Here is a 15,365-nt window from a genome sequence, read left to right on the forward strand (position 1 = left end):
TCAGAGACCTGTACGCTTAACCTCATGTAATATGTATTTAGAGGCATACATTTTTACAACCTGATACAATAACTATCAAGAGCATTGAAATTGCTTTTAGTGTGCTATAACTAATAATTTAGACGGTTCAGCCGAAACTATCAAGGTCTTGTCTTGCAATGGTGAATTTACACCAGACAAGATGATTTTTTATTCTGGATTTTTTTTGATCATCATTATTTAATGGGATGATAATAATCAAAAAAATGCACATGAACATCTAGATTTGCAACCAAGGTATTTTTTTTAAGTCTCAAATTTAACTTATAAAACTTCAATTGCCGCTCTACCGTTAATTCAAATATCTTTGTGTTGGACCCATGTTATTTAAATAGGTCATGTGTGAAAGAGGTTCTTTGTTGGTGTTCCTTTAACATGCTTTTTGATGCCCCACTGTATTGTGACGTAATTGTAATGCTTGGCTCAGACAGGTGCAAAATTGTAGTAACCAATCCTAGGTATATAATCGGACTCTTGTGTTAGCAATTGACATCTAACTAATATCTACGCTACGCTATATTACATGTGTTGCGTCACTGCAAAATTCACTGATATTTAGAATTCCAATTCTTTAGAATTCCTACCTACCATATTTAATATTTTTCATAACAGATAATATAGTTTGTGAAATAACTTACCGGAAACTAATGTTGTAAATTATTATTATTGTTCCGTTTTGTTGTTAACGAACCTTCGGTATCTATACCGCATAGAAGTAAAAACATTGTATTGTCGAACATTTTGTTAAACGTATTTGTTGGCGGAAACTCAGCCCTATTATAGATCAAATTTAATAAACTAGAACGAGTATTATTCAAATCCCATCCCAACGTACACCTACGTTTGTTATTATTTAATTGCAAACTCCATCCGAGAGTTTTTTTATCGAAATTTAAAATAATTATTAAAACATCCTACTCAAATGAGGGCGCGAGCAAAATTGTTACATTTTTCCTGGCTCTGATATAAAGTTATTAATATTTTTTCTAAGCAAGTAGCTATTCAATAAGCGTACTCACGCGGTATTTTACTACATTACATTTTTACATTTACGTTTTGCTGGCTTCTACTACGGCTAGTTACCGATAACGACGTACCGTTAAGCGATTTAGCGTTCCGGTACGATGTCGCGTAGAAACCGATTAGGGGTATGGGTTTAATGCAACTACCATACCCCTAACTGTTTAGCCCGTAACCATCTTAGATTGCATCACAGTCACCAGTAGGTGAGATTGCAGTCAAGGGCTAACTAGTAGTGGAATAATAAAAAAAAGGTCTACCAGCGGTCAAACCTAATTAAAATTATGTAATTTTAATGCAACCATTTTCTTTTTAACAGCCACTTATATTCAGTTCCCTCATTCATTCGGCAACCAATTTGGATCAACGATTAAACACAATCAACTGTTACACACTGTCATTACAAGATCAGCTTCAAAATTCTGTCGAAAGCATCGATCAATTATACCAGGGGGGATACAATATTCCGACTTATCCTTTGATGTATTGGAAATGTGAGTTCACGTTTCCTAATTGCGTAACTTTATTTATAATATTCACCACTGGGTACCCCAACAGGTAACAGCACACTGTTAACAGCACCGCTACTTTTACTAGCAGGCTTTTTGTGACAGAGTTCATACGGGGAAGTACCTGCTAACGCGATGTTTATTTCTGCTTCGAAGCAGTATATTGAAGTATACTTAGTTGCCGGTGTTATTACTTACTTTGGGTCGCTACTGAAAATCAGCGTAGCACTATTCGTAGGCAGGTACTTACTGCCATGGTACTGTCGCACAGAGCAGAGTAGGTGACCCGTTGACCGCAAAGATGGAACATACTCCTAAATTATTGTAACAATTATTTATTTTATTTATTTCTCTTTTCTCTTAGTTGTGGTATGTTGTAATTTTTTGTAGTTGATAAACATTTTTATTATTATCATTATTATTTATATATCTATCATTTATTGATAGACTTTTTTTTTTTTTAATTTTCAACAGGGAAATTTTAAAAGAAAAATTAAAAACACTATTGTAACCAATTCTACGTGACGGGGCAAAAGGGGCGAGGCGACGGAATTATAAGACACGTGTGAAGAACAAAGTTGTATTTAGAATTCACTTAGAATTACTTGACAGTCTAGAACAGTGTCCCTGGCTAAAGTCCCACGCAGTGGAAGCAAAAGCTGGAAGCACGTCCTGTAGGCTCCACTACAGCGTCCGGCAAGTGTCTTCGAGAGGAAAGCGTTTGCTGAAGCACTGCAGGCAGGTACCGCTAGTGATTGATAATGGCGGAGTGATTCACAATGGTTGGCCGTGGCACCGTCTTGTACTAGTGAGAAAAAATCTCTTTAGCGCGATTTACATTTCACGCAACTACAACTAGTGTTAGCGGGCAGTATTGCGTTTTATTGTAATGTTACACTATTAAAAATTTATAAAAAATACCACTCCTCCGCTTGCGGGGCTTTTGAGTACCCAGCGGACAGGGCTCCAGAGTGGACCTCCTCACAACACGCGCCGTTTCCAGGACTTCTGCCCTCTGCATCCGACCCTACGACCCTATGTTCATTACGACCGACATAAGACAGTATTTTGTATTACATTTTCCATGCATGCCCTGCAAAGTGCAATATGTTTAGTAGTAGTAGAACCTCTTGTGACAGAGCTCTTCCGTTGAATACTATGTGAATGTTCATGTTACTAAATTGCGAAACATTATTAGTAGAATAGTTTGCTCCACTAGTAGTAGAGCGTTAGGAGACAGACTTCATGCCATGCTTATTTATGCCGTCAAGCATCAACGCTGTGATCTGGTCTGATGGGCGTGGTTACCGTTCTAATTACAGGCTCATGAGGCTTAAAATCTATGCCTGAGAGTGGCACCATGTTGAACGTGTTCCTTTCATGTCCTGATAAAGTAACGTTTATTTTCGTTTATATAGTTGCACAGGAAGCGGTGATAGCGCATCGGGTAGGAGCTGGACTTCACTTTGGGGGGCCGAGTTCGAATCTCAGCATGGTCTAACATGATTTAAGTTACTTAGTTTACTCTAATATTTTGATTTTATTTTTTTCATCAGTTCTATGTTGACATATTTTAATATTTAAATCAATTGTAATAATAAATTTTAATTTGGATAAAAAAATTAAATTAAGTAATAAATAAAAATAATTTCGACAAATTTTATTGCAATGCCCCGGCGGGGCGTCATGTCTCTTATGTATGTGCGTGTAGCAATTTATTAACAATAAACAATAGACCTCTAAATTTTTGAAGATACGTGCATTGTTAGATATTAAAATATCGCTTGCTTCAACGGTAAAGGACAACATCGTGAGGTAACCTGCATGCCTGGGAGTTCTACATAATGTTCTCGAAGGTAAGTGGAGTCCACCAATCCGCACAGGGCCAGCGTGGTGGATTACGGCCTTGACCCCTTCTCACTGTTGTAGGTACCCGTGCTCTGTAGTGGGCCAGTAATGGGATGATGATTGATGATTGATGATGATGATGACGATGTTGCTTAATTGCACGGACTTTGTTTTTGAAATACTCACTTGGCTTTGGCTAGACCATAGTGGTGAGTAACGCATTTCAGCTTTAAACAACATTTTATTTTTAATTAATAAACTTAGCCTACGGCATAAAAGAGAAAGTGTGTGCGTATGTTCCGTATAGGCTCCGAAACGGCTGGACCGATTTCAATGAAACTTTCAGGGATTCTCTGGATTGACCTGGCGAGTAACACAGACCTGTCAAATACAGCTTTTATTTACTATGATGATATTCTATTGTTGGGTGTACATGCGTGTAAATAATGATCTTCACCCGCTCGAGAAAAGAATAGAAGAGAATGAGTACGGAGAGAAATAAATGATTTAATATATTATGAGACTTAAATTAAAAATTTTATGATGTAAGTTTATTGTTTAAATAAAATAAAGCAAAATCTAGCCCGGCGTAGCGGTCTGGGTACGCTAGTATGCTATAAATAATTCATTGAATTTATTTATATTTTTCACTCATGTACACTTAGGTTAAAACTGCCTACCAAGCAATACCATGAACTGTTACAAACGGACAAATACGCGAGTGATTCAGTAAGGGTAAAGTTTTGCCATCATTAAACATACCGCACCCTTAAAAAGCTCTATAATTGCGTACCTATCTGCAGGGGATTTTCAAGGATTACATTAAATCTAGGTTACATTAAAAATAATCCTTGAAAATTCCCGTCCCTAATCTCAACTGAAGGTTTGAGATCATTAGTCTTACAATTAACAGATTGAGTGAGATTCTCTCGTCGTGACTACAACAAAGTCTTAAGTCGGAGATTCAACTTTTCGCGTCTTGACATTTGTTCCGGTAATAATTTGACAATAAGGACCAGCTTTAAAATAATGGTAAGAGCGTAACATGCCCGTATTCGATTTTAGACCTTTATAAATAAAATAAATAAAATATACTACGACAATACACACATCGCTACCTAGCCCCAAAGTAAGCGTAGCTTGTGTTATGGGTTCTAAGATTACTGATGAATATTTTTATGAATAATATACATACATACTTAGAATATATATATAAACACCCAGACACTGAAAAACATTCATGCTCATCACACAAACATTTTCCAGTTGTGGGAAAGGAACCCACGGCCTTGGACTCAGTTTTAGTGTCTTTGGACACTATCACATTGTCACTTTCTTTTGCAGTTTTTAGTTGCCTAAATAAAATTAAACAACTAAATTTCAACTTTCACTAAGAAAACCTTACTGCAATTTTCCGATAGAGGTTACTTTTATTTTTTTTCTGACGAGAAAGTTTAATTTGTTACAGTCATTTTGTCATATATTTATTTTCGCTGCGATGCACTTAATAAAGATTAATAGCTCTGCTCTGCTCTGCTCTTTGAACCTCAATTTGGAGGATTCAGCATCTTATAAGAGGCTTGCTGAGGCAGCGCAAATTAGTTCATAATGTGATCGTCAGATCTGTAAATGTCTATTACTTGATGAGAATCACTTACAATGAGTTGTACGTCGTTCGTGGAAGTGGATCTCAGCTTTGTATTTCTTTCTCTTACTAGATAGAACATAAGTTCAGCACGCAGTTGTTAAAATTAAATATAATAAATATACCAGGACATCTACACACATCTACACCCAAAGTTGGCGCAGCTACTCGTAGTATTATGGGTTCTAAAAGAACAGATAAATATTGTTATGAATATATATTTATAGAGAATATATATTTTTAGAATGTATTCATATATAATTATAATATCTTAATAAGAACCCCGACACTGAAACATTAATGTTCATCGGAAAAACATTTTTTCCAGTTGTGGGAATCGAACCACCAGATAGAGGGGTCACTGCGAAAATTGACCGTCGAAAATTTTAGTATAGTGAATAGGAATGGTCCTTGGTTTACTTTCTATAGTTGGCGTTACATACAGATTGATGATTGCTCATAACTAGTTACAATTAAAAGTTATACCAATTTGACCGGGTGAAATAATTATTTCAGCATTGCCTTTTTAACGTAATGTTATTTAACATTAATTCAAAATTCCACGAACCTTCCAAGTCGTAATAGCTCCTCACATAACTTTATACACCGTTATAACATAGCACCGCTATTTCCACTACTCCATAAAATATAAGTAAAAAACCTACTGTGTATAAAAGGCATCCAAAAAACTTACCCACTATACTGGAAAAACTGCTGCTTATTAGCAATTTTTATGCAAGCAATGTGCGCGGAGAAAGTGAACAGAAATAATATATCACTTGTGTATAAAGCTTATAGCGGAAAATTTTATGCTACGTGAGTTTTGGACAGCGGAATATAAAAGGGTCGACCCTTTGTCGAGGTTCATAATATTGGGCGTATCTTTTTTCTTGTTTTCGTTATCTGTCAGTGGGAACACATGTACGAGTAGCTTTCACCGCTTTGGGAGTTCCTTTTTCTGTAACATACGTAGAAAGTTGTACATGTGTAGTGCTGGTGAAAAGTTCGATATATGGCTAAACGATAGTTTAACAAAATATAAATGTTAATTGTTTTTCAAATAAAAATATGGTATGCTATCTGCCAACTCTGTAGCCAGCAAAGAAAAGTTCAAAGTTGCCTAGCTGGTAATGGTAAGAACTATACCGACAAAGCAAAACGAGTTTTGACACTAGAGTGGTAAAGAATGGTGCGGCTCAGGGATCTGTACTTCCGTTTTTTTTTTATTCTGCTACAACTTAGAACTCCACTGCAATCTCACCTGGTGGCTGTGTATGTGTGCGTGTGCGTTTGTTGCGTCGAATTTCCTGACCGGATTATCCGATTATTAATTTATTTTTTTGTTTTGAAAGGAGTGTTCAGATGTTATATTTATGTTTGATGAAAACCGCCTCCAAGATGTCCGCCGCTACAAAGTGATGGATTAGATAGTATTTTTAGAACTCCCTCAAGTTTCAAATAAAAGCGTTTCAGTAGTAAAATACTAAACGCTATGATAAATATCAAATCCAAGATGGCCGCCGCTCCTAAATGGCTGTTTACATATTGTATCACAACTCCCTTAATGTGGGTATAGAATGAAAGGGCTTGACTAGTAGAATAATGTGCACATATTGCCAGAAATTCAAAATATTCCTGCGGAATTTAAAAAAAACTAAACACGCGGGCGATGCCACATAAAACTAGCTATTTTACGTGGCATCGCCCCCGTTTATAATATTACTTATTAAGATATATGAAATAGTACGACTTAGTATGATAATATTAAATTCTTACGTCATATCCAGCGAAGCAATATCAGGGTAAACGCTGTTCAAGATAGACAAAAAACAGTGCTATATTTTTTTCCTCTCTCACGGCTTACGGAGCTTTAGGAAGCTATTTATAACGCCATTGTCTTCTACAGACGGTACCACTTAGCTTTTCAAGAACACTACCTATTCAATATTAGAAAACAAAAGTTTCTGCTTTTAAAACGCTTATATCTTGTCCAGATTAAGCGGATTCTTGGAGTACTACACACTCGTTATAATTGCGTCTGTGAACATCGTGCCAAATTAAATTAGGGAATGTCTTAAATTTTATTTAATGCCTCAGTGTGAGGTTTCATGTCTTACAAGTTATTATGGTATTCAGGGATTTTAATACTAAGGGCTTGAAGAAGATATTGTCATTAGTCGTAGTAGGTTTGTGATTAGTCCGTACGATACCGAAGTTGTGGAGTGAGTACGACTCCGAAGGACATAAAAAACTTCTGAGTTATGCGCGTTTCAACTAATTAAAATATCACTAGTAATAGTAGTAGTAATCCCAAGTGTTTCCGCGTTCCAACCATTATTTTCATTAGAAAAAAAATATGCAAAAATTTACCTGTTGTTCGCCAATTATTTTTTGATTTCGCCACAGAAACAATTTGCACACAAATTGAGCTCATATTTAACAATATTTACTATAATTTTTAAGAAAACAAACCAGTAAAATGCACTATTCAACTCAAAAAAACAATAATAAACTAACTAAGTAGTTACTAATCAATAATAATGAATCTGTCAAGTGTCAACTAGCTGTAACGCAAACAATAACACGCGTGAAGTTGTTTCGATTCGCTCGCTGGTCATCTTCACTAACTTCAACTCGCAATCTGGCATTTGATCTCCATACTAAATTATTAAATAATCTAGATTGTCTCTGCCAAATACATTGAAATTTCTATGAGAGAGAGCAGTTAAAATAAAAGCCCCATATAAGCAAATGAGTGTGAGGGAGACAAAGCGGGGCCTCCGATCGCGTACGAAGACACGCGAAGAGCGCGATAGTGATAGTTCAGCACGGCGCCGCGACGTTCGGCTGGTTGCACAGAGACTACCTGCCAGAGTAATGTAGTGCTTGCAGAAAAGTAGACAAAGAGTATATACATTATTAAGCAAAAGTTAAAACATTGTATTTATATCCTCATTGCTATCAAGTTTTAATTATTTTGTTAATTTCATTTCGGAATAGTCGAGAAAAATTTAAAAGAGATATTTATTGTAACGCAAGCCCGGCTTTTCGGCTTGTATGGTAGTACCGCCACTGGGCCAGCGTGGCGGAACTAACCCTGGTGGCTTTAACCCCTTCTCATAATTGTGGCACGAGACACGTGCGCTGCAGTGGGCCGGTAATGGGTTTATGTGACGATGTTGATGATTTATAAGGTGTTCCACTTGACCATTTACCATTGACCTGCGAGACTTTGTTTAGTCCATGTTATATAACATTCGCAGTTAGGAACCGCTTTGCTTCCTTGTTTTACAATATGCACTGCAAAAATATAGTATATCCACTTGTCGTTCTCCCCACTGCCATGGGTTGTCTTTAAAGTATGTGCATAGGAATTTAGACAATGGCACCCCACCTAACGATTAAGTGAGATTACAGCAAAGCGTTAATTCGACTGCCCTATACTGTGCCACTGTGTGAGAATAGCAATAGGGCGAGTGTAATTTTGTTTTTTTTTAAATTCATTTTATTTATTTTTATTATTTAAACTAATCAATACTAACTTAGTGGTTAAGAAAAAATTATAACTAATATACTAACAATCTATGGATGGAAACATCTGAATTAAATGATTATTATTATAATCAATTTGCAAGGTGATTTTGAAATGAAGTACCTATGAGACTTCCAATAAAAAAGTATCTTTAATACTCGATTAAGGAAAATACTGTAGGTTCTTCTTCTTAGGGTGCCGTCTCCTTGCGAAGGTCTGCAATAATTAGGGTTATCTCTACTTTGGACACCGCTGCTCTTAATATATGATTTGGTGCTCTTTCCAAACCATTGCCGTAGATTTTTGAGCCATGATATTCTTTTCCGGCCAGGCCTTCTCCTGCCTAACTGTAGGTAATATAGTCTATATATTTTATTATAAGTTTATTATATGTATATATTATAAATGTATAATGCACCACCTACTTATCTTCTTGAGCTGTGTTTAACGCCTTTGGTTGCCTGGAAGAGATCGCTATGTAGCGATAAGGCCGCCAAGTTGTATACTTTTGGTTAAATTTTTATTTTTAATTTTACTATATGTTTATGTGGTGTACAATAAAAGTGTATTCATTCATTCATTCATAAATATTATTACTATGTAACCTACGCCGCAGGTTGATAGACACAGGGTGGCACTTTGTATAGCGTATTCCATGCATGTCCTGCAAAGTGCGTAGGTTATATACTGCGTAAGTATATAACCTACGCACTTTGCAGTTAAGTCGAGCCCCGAAAGTTTAGTCGAGCTCCTACCGAATGAGCTGTCACTGCTTTTTACCTAATAAATATTATGCACATTCTCTGAAACATATCTCTTTACAGGCTTTGCATGGATGCTCCAGACTCTGTTGTTTGGACTGTTATGCCACTAACCTCTTAATCCTAATATTATTAACGCTGTGTTCATGCGATTGTTTGTCACCCAAGTTTGCCCATGTTAAGGAAACTTGGTATAACAATAGGCGAAACTTTATAAATGCACAAATTATACCTTCTATATATCCATGTAAATCAACCGTGCAGTGTCACCACGGTATTAAAAAAACTATTATTAGCTAAACCGATCTAGACAAAATTTTGCTTAAACATAGCTTGTATGGGTACTGGGTATATGTAAAAACTTTTTATCCTGGAAAAAACAAACGGTCCTGTGGGAATTTTACAACCAAAACTTACGCGGCCGATATCGCAGGAAACATCCAGTGATGTATATTGAGACCGGAAATGAACTGTATACTGTTCTTCGAATACCTTCTCACTTTAGTTCACTAATTAAATCTCATGCTAACCTCATTCTAACGCAGAAGGTATTCATCTCAATCCTTGCCTGTTAATTGTGAGATTTATGGCCTTGTATAATCTTCCTGAGTTTTAAATTCCGGGATTTACGTGGATTATTCTAGAGACAAACGTAGGTAGCGTAGATCTTCGAAAAATGTTGCTTCTTTAAGAGGATGAATGCGTTTACCGTACTTCATTATCATCAACATCCGTATCATATTGTACTGGCCAAGTTTGGATACACATACTGATTTATGCAGTTTATGTATAAATCGGTATGTTTGTATGGGTATAGGTATATGGGTGTGTGTGTAGTAATGTGTGTATGTATGTGGGTTTGTGTGTAGTAATGTGTGTATGTATGTGTAGGTATAACTGTGTGTGTGTGTATGTGTGTGTGTAACGTGTGTATGCATTTGTAGGCATGTATATGTGTGTGTGTGTGTGTGTGTGTGTGTATGTGTGCGTGAAGTGTGCGTATGTGTGAGTGTGTGCATGTATAATGTCCATAAAAACCTGTGAAATTTGGCAAACTTCGACCCACGACCGATTAGTACAAAAACTGCCTTAAATATTATCCTTTTTTTTAATTATCAGTAGTCTAGTTATAAAACTGGGTATAAAAGCCTCTTTACCGCTTTGATTAGTAATTCTTCAGATCTGGTCTTTCGGTGGAGTCCAAACCTTTCTAATCTAACGAATTTAGGTTCGAGGTAATATTAAGTACTTTTAAGCTAATCGAACATTGACTAATGTACATCCGTTGCTTAACATAGGCAGTTAGTTCTCCCTTTGTCAGCAATTCCATTGGAAAACCCTTCAAACTGTTAGCGCTGTGGCGATTATATTAAACACATACACCTATTCGTTATCTACGCGGCATCGTACGTGAAATCGCTTGGTGGCATATTGTTAACTAGCAACGTTTGAAGCCATGATCCCGTGCCCTCCTACTTATGAGTTCAGAGCGCTTACCACTGTAAAGGATGTCGTGGGAAAAGAAAGAAAAGAAAATGTGGTTGAATCATAAACAAGAGACAATAATTCATGATACACGTATCACAATTGGTACTTATTTCGATTAACACCCGAAATTATGCGCTATTCTTTCAACCCTGTCAATAAGGATGGTTTTTCTAACTTTATTAATTAGCGATCTGAACATAAAATAAGAATTATTAATTTTGGTGTTAAATCTGCACAAATGTCAAACTCCACAGCAAATACATGATTTCGTACCTCAAGTACAGAGTGAAATATCTGTCAGTCTGACATAGGTCTATTGTAGGGATTTCTACAATAGAGTGATTTGTGCCACTTGCTACTGGGATCTCCCTGCGACTCGTTTGTTATCTTCTGCCCATCTCGTAGAGGGACAGACATTGTAGGTTTCCGTAGCGGGATTGCTATTCAAGTACTTTTAGATTCCAACATCCAACAGGCCTGGATATATCTAAATATATTCTCCTCTGCATTTTCTGTGCCTGTTCACATAACTTTGTTTCTATAATAAGCGGAAATGTTTTATAAAGTTTAAATGTGCCAAGAACATTCATTAAGACGAGGTTACTACAAAATTTAAGACTTTCTTAATCATTAAGATGCATGGAAGCAAACTGCTCTGGTTTCATCAACACACAAGATTAAGACGTTGTAAACTTGGTTGAATAAAAAAATTGTAGAATGATGACCTTTAAGAAAAAGAGCATCTGCGGACTTCTTACAGGCTTCTCAGTAAGAATCAGCACTCCGAGCCAGCGGTAAAGTCACAACAAAGACAGACTTGACTTTTCAAAAGAGCCTGTCAGGTAGGCCTACTTGAAATAAGGAATATCCGAACTTGTATTTGAAACGTATACTGAACGTTATTTTATACACTCTTAACGATCTTTCACTAACTTTTACAGTAAAATACCAACCCGTCGACCCGCCCGTGAGCCATAAACACATACTATTCAAAAAGAGGCATTAAATTTACAGTTCACACCGCCACGCCTGACACCGCGGGCCATTTTAAATATGATTCATAAAATATTTTATAACAAAGCATAAAAGTATTACTGCGGTCTCATTACATTACGTCCACGCTACCCTATTACTATTTGTCTGTTATTTCAGACTTCGTTTATATTTACACTTCCGGCAATGAAAAAATTCGATGTATAACCACAATAGATTCAAATTGCCCGCAAACCATTAGAACAGTATGGTGGGTAAAATCTCTAATTCCTCGTCTCTCATAAGATAATATCTTAAGAGACGAGACACTCATCATCATTACCATATCAACTCATTACTGGCCCACTACAGGGTCTCTTCTCACAATGAGAAGTAGGCCTGATCACAGTAGTTTATATATTTTTTTTTTTTATAAATATATTACGACAATACAGACATCGCCATATAGCCCCAAAGTAAGAGTAGCTTGTGTTATGGGTACTAAGATGACTGTTAAATATTTTTATAAATAATATACATAAATACTTAGAATATACATATAAAAACCCAGACACTGAAAAACATTCATGCTCAACACACGAACATTTTCCAGTTGTGGGAATCGAACCCACGGCCTTGGACTCAGAAAGCAGGATCGCTGCAAACTGCGCCATATAATACCTATATACATATAATTCATATTTGAAATGTCTGCCGCAGAGTTTAGATCGCAATGAAATTAATTAAAAAAACTTTTAGGAAACTGTTTAATAAATAGCTGTTCATCGTGAATTCAAACCGTAAATTTAAGCGGCCTAAAAAGTATTATATCTACAAGATACAAGCATAAGTAAGGCAAATACGTATGCTTTTCCAGGTTAAAAGTATCCTATTTCTTTCTGCAGGGTGCAAGCTAAGCATATTGTATTATGTGCTTTTATCTGTGTCAGTGTTATTGAGCCAAACAAAGTTTATAAACTAGCAACTCACAATCGGATTTATAACATAAGTATGGATATAAATCCGAGTTTGTTCATAGATTTGCTCACAAAAATACAAATCATGAATTATCAAATTTCCCGGGGAAAGATGGTATACTTATCTCCAGGATGCCTCCGTTATCCACACCAAATGTTGTCATGTTAGTGTAGCGGTTATGCCAAACAATAAAAAAGTAACAGATAAACTTTCGCATTACAATAATCTTAATATGGATGTCACTTTTTGTATCGAGGGTTAACAAAATCGTATGATTACATTACAGTCAAGTAGTACCTAACTTCATGCTACGCCACATTACCGAGTCACGGCAATAACTTGCTAAAACATCAACCGGGTTTTCCAACGAAATGTTTCGTGAAATGGAACCCAATTTGTTTGCATCGTCCGTACAAATTTCAAATGTCGCCCCGCTTTGAAATAACTCCCAAACTCATTTAAGTTAAGTGCAAAAACTGTGATTACGATGCATTGACTCTTAATTTACCTCTAGATAAAGTTAGTCTTTTGGCGGCGAGTAATGTAAAGCTAAATAATTACAAGTTCGCAAAACGACTGTCGCCTCGCCTCGCTCGTAGAAGTTTGCTTGTGTACTCCATAACATGCTTTTGATAGGGATGTCGCGCGAACATTATTCCTTGTTTTTATTTTATACAGTCATGTCTGAATAGCAATCCTGAATAAGCGCTAATTAAAACTTAAAAAAGATAGTAACTTTTTATAACTTTCTGCTACATTTACATAATATTGATTCTCCAAATAGTGTATACCTATAATGTTTTGTTATTTATCTTTATCTCCTTAGCTCTTATTGTGATAAGGTCCTTGAGTTAGTTATTTCCTTTTATCATACGAACTACTTTGAACAAGAATATCTGCCATTTACTGAAATAATGAGGAGTAATTTCACAAAGAGATACGTTTTTTTTTTCTTATTTGCATCACTTCCTATAGCTGAAGACTTCGATAATAAAGAATGTGTAAGGATATATATATAACGTATACTACACAATAGGAAAAACACAAATAAAACAGTAAAAGTACTTGGGTCCATAGATATATATATATATATCCTTGAAATTTACGTTGGATGGAAAAAAAAACTCTATAACGAATAGTTAACTGTTAATAAAAGTCTCATTAATTTGAATTTAGAAATGATACATTTTTGAACTGAACTTTTGAAACACTTCGTTGAGTTCTAGAGAGTTTACGTAGCAAAAAATCCCTAGAACACTAAGAGAACTATAATACTGCATATTCAAGGTTAGGATTAAAATAATGATAAAACATAAGCATACTAAATTAAAAAATGTAAGTACTGGCCACGGTGCATTCGCGAACAACCAAGCGTTTGGAATGTATGGAAAAATGCATGCCTCGTGAAGCGACAAACGGCAGTGTGGCGTGCGTTACGGCTACCCATACATTTATTCGCGTTTCCTTTTTTTTCGAGACAGAATTTGTCTCGTGGCCAGCACGTTCAAATCGGACCGACACTCTACAAGAGGCCAGCGTCAAAACCTGCCTGTAGAATTTACTTAGTAATGTGGCACACTTGAATACTGTGGCTTTCGTAAGACATAACTTTAATATAAAAAAAATATCATAATAACTAATATTATAAATGCGAGACTATGTTTCTTTGTTTTTCCTTCCTTCACGCCTTAACTTATCAACCAATCTATCTTATCTTTGATATATAGTTAGTTGAAAGTACGAACATAGGCTGCTAAGGACGGGTATAGAACGATAAACGCAAGCCAAAGCTAGTAATTAAATAATCAGAAAATGCAAATAGCATCTACCTGTTTTCTGATAATAAACACTACTGTGCGAATAATTAGAACTAAAAAGCCTTCAGTTTGTTTTTATTATAAAAATAAATACTTAAAAATTTGTAAATTTTACCTGAAAATTTCACGTATAAGTACAGAGACAGAGACTCATATTTCCCAATAGTTCAATAACGAAATCAGATAAAGTATGTTGAACTTTACAACATAGTTTTGAATTTGAGGTATATCTCACGGTGGGCAATTTAAATTCGTCTAGACAGTAAATAGATCTCATTGCATTTTATCATGCTAGATTTTACAAAGGGTTTGAGAATAACTACTCATCTGAGAGTTGTAAAACATAACTATAAAGATTAAGTGATAATGCTTTTTGTCTGTGTTGGATATTTTATTTTAGATGTGGGGGTTGGTTTAATTACTGCGAGGACGTAGCTTATTCCATTGGTACGAGGCTATTAGCGTTATATCGATTTTTTTCCTGCAGTGTACCCTTGAAGCGGTAATTGCCCAGCAAGTAGGACGTCGACTTCAGTTTCGACACCGAGTTTGAATCCCAGCGCACGCGTTACCACGTTCGCACCACGCGTCACCACGTACACCAAACGCACCTCTAACTTTTCTAAGTTATATGCGTTTTAACCAATTAAAATATCACCTGCTTCGACGGTGAAGGAAAACATCGTGAGTAAACCTGCATGCCTGAGAGTTCTCTATAATGTTCTCAAGGTGTGTGAAGTCCACCAATCCGCCGGC

The 15,365-nt window shown here is 36.0% G+C and overlaps 1 protein-coding gene across 2 annotated transcripts in view; it reads left to right on the forward strand.

Moving 5' to 3' along the window:
- Window positions 1-15,365, forward strand: part of LOC120624123 (nephrin-like) — a 269,981-nt gene that overhangs the window by 118,813 nt on the left and 135,803 nt on the right. The window lies entirely within an intron of this gene.

The sequence above is a fragment of the Pararge aegeria genome, chromosome 5 (assembly GCF_905163445.1).
Source record: "Pararge aegeria chromosome 5, ilParAegt1.1, whole genome shotgun sequence".
Lineage (NCBI taxonomy): Eukaryota > Metazoa > Arthropoda > Insecta > Lepidoptera > Nymphalidae > Pararge > Pararge aegeria.